At 37.4% G+C, this 5,857-nt stretch overlaps 1 pseudogene; it reads left to right on the top strand.

Annotated features, from left to right (window-relative positions):
* Positions 1-282: 282 nt before the first annotated feature.
* On the top strand, positions 283-5,462 carry LOC129634165 (eukaryotic translation initiation factor 4E-like; annotated as a pseudogene).
* The last annotated feature ends 395 nt before the right edge of the window (positions 5,463-5,857 follow it).

The following is a 5,857-nucleotide window of genomic DNA, read 5'->3' as shown; positions in this document are numbered from 1 at the left end:
TTGTTTCTTTTTCATTTATTTCTGCTCTATGTTCTGCTCCATCTATTTGTGTCATCTTTGATTTCTCTCATCAGTGTTTTATAGTTCTCTGTATATAGGTCTTTTGTTTCTTTTGGTATATTTAGTCCTAAGTATTTTATTCTTTTTGTTGCAATGGCAAATGGGATTGTTTCCTTAATTTCTCTTTCTGTTTTCTCATTGTTAGTGTATAGGAATGCAAGGGATTTCTGTGTGTTAATTTTATATCCTGCAACTTTACTATATTCATTGATTAGCTCTAGTAATTTTCTGGTAGTGTCTTTAGGGTTTTCTATGCAAAGGATCATGTCATCTGCAAACAGGGAGAGTTTTATTTCTTCTTTTCCAATCTGGATTCCCTTTATTTATTTTCCCTCTCTGATTGCTGTGGCTAAAACTTTCAAAACTATGTTGGATAGTAGTAGTGAGTAGGCACCCCTGTCTTGTTCCTGACTTTAGGGGAAATGCTTTCAATTTTTCACCATTGAGGATAATGTTTGCTGTGGGTTTATCATATATGGCTTTTATTATGCTGAGGTATGTTCCTTCTATAGCTGCTGTCTGGAGAGTTTTTTTTATCATAAGTGGGTATTGAATTTTGTCAAAGGCTTTCTCTTCATCTATTGAGATAATCATATGGTTTTTATCTCTCAATTTGTTAATGTGGTATATCACATTGATTGATTTGTGAATATTGAAGAATCTTTGCATGCCTGGGATAAAGCTTACTTGGTCATGATGTATGATCTTTTAAATATGATGTTGGATTCTGTTTGCTAGAATTTTGTTGAGGATTTTTGCATCTATGTTCATCAGTAATATTGGCTTGTAGTTTTCTTTTTTTGTGGCATCTTTATCTGGTTTTGGTATTAGGGTGATAGTGGCTTCATAGAATGAATTTGGCAGTTTATCTTCCTCTACAATTTTCTGGAAGAGTTTGAGTAGGATAGGTGTTAGCTCTTCTCTAAATTTTTGGTAGAATTCACCTCTGAAGCCATCTGGTCCTGGGCTTTTGTTTGTTGGAAGATTTTTGATTACAGTTTCGACTCCTGTGCTTGTGATGGGTCTGTTAATACTTTTTATTTCTTCCTGGTTCAGTTTTGAAAGGTTATGCTTTTCTAAGAATTCGTCCATTTCTTTGAAGTTGTCCATTTTATTGGCATATAGTTGCTGATAGTAGTTTCTTACCATCCTTTGTATTTCTGTGTTGTCTGTTGTGGTTTCTCCTTTTTCTTTTCTAATTTTGTTGATTTGATTCTTCTCCCCTTTTTTCTTTATGAGTCTGGCTAATGGTTTGTCTATTTTCTTTATCTTCTCAAAGAACCAGCTTTTAGTTTTGCTGATTTTTGCTATAGTTTCCTTTGTTTCTTTTTCATTTGTTTCTGCTCTAATTTTTATGATTTCTTTCTTTCTACTAACCCTGAGGTTCTTCATTTCCTCTTTTTCTAGTTGGTTTAGGTTATTTATTTGTTTTCTCTCTTGTTTCTTGAGATAAACTTGTATTGCTATGAATCCTCCCCTTAGCACTGCTTTTACTGAATCCCGTAGGCTTTGGATGGAGAAGGAAATGGCAACCCACTCCAGTATTCTTGCCTGGAGAATCCTAGGGACAGAGGAGCCTGGTGCCATCTATGGGGTCTCACAGAGTTGGACACGACTGAAGTGACTTAGCAGCAGCAGCAGCACAGGTTTTGGGTTGTCATGTTTTCATTTTCATTTGTTTCTATGCAAATTTTTATTTCATTTCTGATTTCTTCCATGATTTGTTGGTTATTGAAAAGCAGGTTGTATAGCCTCCATATGATTGTATTTTTAATAGTTTTTTCCTCCTGTTGCTGACATCTAATCTTACTACATTGTGATCAGAAAAGATTCTTGAAATGATTTCAACTTTTTTGAATTTACTAAGGCTAGATTTATGGCCCAGGATGTGATCTATCCTGGAGAATGTTCTGTGTGCACTTGAGAAAAGGGTGAAATTCATTGTTTTTGGGGGGGTAAATGACCTATAGATATCAATTAGGTCTAACTGGTCTATTGTATCATTTAAAGTTTGTGTTTCCTTGCTAATTTTCTGTTTGGTTCATCTATCCATAGGTGCAAGTGGGGTATTAAAGTCTCCCACTATTATTGTGTTACTGTTAATTTCCTCTTTCATATGTGCTAGCATTTGCCTATGTATTGAGGTGCTCCTATGTTGGATGCATACGTATTTATAATTGTTATATCTTCTTCTTGGATTGATCCTTTGATCATTATGTAGTGTCCTCCTTTGTCTCTTTTCATGGTCTTTACTTCAAAGTCTCTTTTATCTGATATGAGTATTGCTACTCCTGCTTTCTCTTGGTCTGCATTTGCATGAAATATGTTTTTCCAACTCTTCACTTTCAGTCTGCTATGTCTCTTGGTTTGACGTGGGTCTCCTCTAGACAGCATATATAAGGGTCTTGTTTTTGTATCCATTCAGCCAGTCTTCATCTTTTGGTTGGGCTTTCAACCCATTTACATTTAAGGTAATTATTGATAAGTATAATCCCATTGCCATTTCCTTTGTTGTTTTGGGTTTGAGTTTATAAAACTTTTTTTGTGTTTCCTGTCTGGAGAAGATCCTTTAGCATTTGTTGAAGAGCTGGCTTCATGGTTGCTGAATTCTCTCAGCTTTTGTTTGTCTTTAAAGCTTTTGACTTCTTCATATTTGAGTGAGATCCTTGCTGGGTATAGTAATCTGGGTTGTAGGTTTTTCTCTTTCATCACTTTAAGTATGTCCTGCCATTCCCTTCTGGCTTGAAGAGTTTCTATTGAAAGATTAGCTGTTATCCATATGGGAATCCCCTTGTATGTCATTTGTAGCGTTTCCCTTGCTGCTTTTAACATTTGCTCTTTGTGTTTGATCTTCATTAATTTGATTAATGCATGTCTTGGGGTGTTTCGCCTTGGGTTTATCCTGTCTCGGACCCTCCGGGTTTCTTGGACTTGGGTGGCTGTTTCCTTCCCCATTTTAGGGAAGTTTCCAACTACTATATCCTCAAGTATTTTCTCATGCCCTTTCTTTATGTCTTCTTCTGGGACTCCTATGATTCGAATGTTGGGACATTTAACATTGTCCCAGAGGTCTCTGAGGTTGTCCTCATTTCTTTTAATTCTTTTTTTCCCCTCTCTGCTTCATTTATTTCCATCTTTCTATCTTCCACCTCACTTATCCTATCTTCTGCCTCAGTTATTCTACTGTTGTTTCCCTCCAGAGTGCTTTTGATCTCAGTTATTGCATTATTCATGATTGACTGACTCTTCTTTATTTCTTCTAGGTCCTTGTTAAATATTTCTTGCATCTTCTCAATCCTTGTCTCTAATCTATTTATCTGTAACTCCATTTTGTTTGCAAGATTTTGGATCATCTGTACTATCATTATTCTGAATTCTTTTTCAGGTAGACTCCCTATCCCCTCCTCTTTGGTTTGGTTTGGTGGGCATTTATCATGTTCTTTTACCTGCCAAATATTTCTCTGACATTTCATTTTGTTTAGATTTCTGTATCTGGGATGTCCTTTCTTTGGCTGGAAGTTCATGGTTCCTCTTTATCGTGGAGCCTGCTCCCTGTAGCTGGGGTTGGACAAAGTTTCCTGGTTAGGGGAGCTTGCATCTGCGTTCTGGTGGGTGGAGCTGGATCTCTTCTCTGAAGTGCAATGAAATGTCCAGTAGTGAGTTTTGGGGTGTCTATAGCTTTGGCATGGCTTTGGGCAGCCTTTCTTTTAATGTTCAGGATTGTGTTCCTGCTCTGCTGGAGAATTAGCTTGGTATGTCTTGCTCTGGAACTTGTTGGCTCTTGGGTGGAGCTTGGTTTCTGTGTAGGTATGGAGGCTTTTGGGTGAGCTTTTGTCTATTAATGTTCCCTAGAATCAGGAGTTCTCTGATGTTCTCAAGTTTTGGAATTAAGCCTTCTGCCTCTGGCTTTCAGTCTTATTCTTACAGTAGCCTCAAGGCTTATCCATCCACACAGCACAGATGATAAAACTTCTAGGTTAATGGTGAAACAATTCTCCACAGTGAGGGACACCCAGGGAGGTTCACAGAGTTACATGGAGAAGAGAAGAGGGAGGAAGGAGATAGAGGTGATCAGGAGAAGAGGGGGAGTCAAAAGAGGATAGCCCAATCTAGCCAGTGATAAGTTTCCTAAGTGTTCCCCACAGCCTGGAACACCCAGAGAGATTCACGAAGTTAAGTAGACAAGAGAAGGGGGAGAGAGGAGATAGAGGTGACTTGGGGAAGAAAAGGGAGAGTCAATAGGGGAGAGAGCAATCAAACAAGTAATCATACCCCTAAGTGAAAATGGATACTGAAGATTAAATTCTTAAAGGTATAAAATTGATAACAAATACCAAAAAGCAAAGATTAAAAATCTAGAGTAGAGTTTAGACTCTCAAAAATACAATATTAAAAATACAAAACAAAGCCAATCACAAAAATTGTAAAAAAAAAAAATATATATATATATATATATATGAAATTTACATTAAAAATAAGGTCATTTTTGGGGGAGGAGCGAGGCCTATGGAGAGCTGCTGCCTGTGTGGTTGCCAGCAGGACCTGCTGGGTTTCACACGTGCCTGTCTTCCGTTCATTCATCCTTTCTATTCTGTGTGCATGCCTCAGAGAATGCAAATGGGTCTAGATCTGTCTGTTCTTCCGAGTCTTTACCGTCTGGAAGATCTCACAGACACAGTTTATTGAAAATAGAAACGTAACTTTTCAAGTTAATTTTCCATTTGATTTTCTCTTTATCTCTTCTACTGGCTTCCCTCCCAATTTAGGAAAACACCCCTACTCCAAATCCCCCACCTACAGTAGAAGAGAAAACAGAATCTAATCAGGAGGTTGCTAACCCAGAACACTATATTAAACACCCTTTACAGAACAGATGGGCGCTGTGGTTTTTAAAAAATGATAAAAGCAAAACTTGGCTAGCAAACCTTTGATTAATCTCTAAGTTTGATATTGTTGACGACTTTTGGGCTCTGTACAACCATATCCAGTTGTCTAGTAATTTAATGCCTGGCTGTGATTACTCACTTTTAAAGGATGGTATTGAGTCTATGTGGGAAGATGAGAAAAACAAACGAGGAGGATGACAGCTAATTACTCTGAACAAACAGCAGAGACGAAGTGACCTCGATTGTTTGTGGCTAGAGACACTGCTGTGCCTTATTGGAGAATCTTTTGATGGCTACAGTGATGATGTATGTAGAGTTATTGTTAATGTTAGAGCTAAAGGTGATAAAGTAGCAATATAGACTACTGAATGTGAAAACAGAGAAGCTGCTATACACATAGAGAAGGTGCACAAGGAAAGGTTGGGACTTCCTCCAAAGACAGTGATTGGTTATCAGTCCTATGCAGGCACAGCTACTCAGAGTGGCTCCACCATTAAAAATATGTTTGTCGTTTAAGAAGACACCTTCTAAGTATTCTCACAGGAGACTGCCTCAAGCAATCGAAATTTTGGAGCCGAACCAAATCCTCTTCAAAAGAAGCGTGGACTGCGTTTAAATTTGACTTCCATCTAAATGTGGCTAAGATACAAGAGAAGTCTCATTTGTCTTTGTCTTGTACTTCTGTGTCCATATTTTCTTTTCTTTCTTTCTTTCTTTTTTTTTTTTTTGAGTGTCCATTATCCCAATCAAAGAATTACAGTACACATCATCCCCAGAATCCATAAATGTGTTCCTGTTCCACTCTGTAATAGCTTAATAGAATTAACCATTACAAACACATTTGACCCATCTACACTATTAAAAAAAAAAGAAGAAGAAAGAAAGAAAAAGAGCTTTCATTTCTATTCCTG

Source organism: Bubalus kerabau, chromosome 19 (assembly GCF_029407905.1).
Source record: "Bubalus kerabau isolate K-KA32 ecotype Philippines breed swamp buffalo chromosome 19, PCC_UOA_SB_1v2, whole genome shotgun sequence".
NCBI lineage: Eukaryota > Metazoa > Chordata > Mammalia > Artiodactyla > Bovidae > Bubalus > Bubalus kerabau.
Note: the sequence above shows the minus strand (reverse complement) of the source record. Positions and strands in the feature narration are given on the sequence as shown.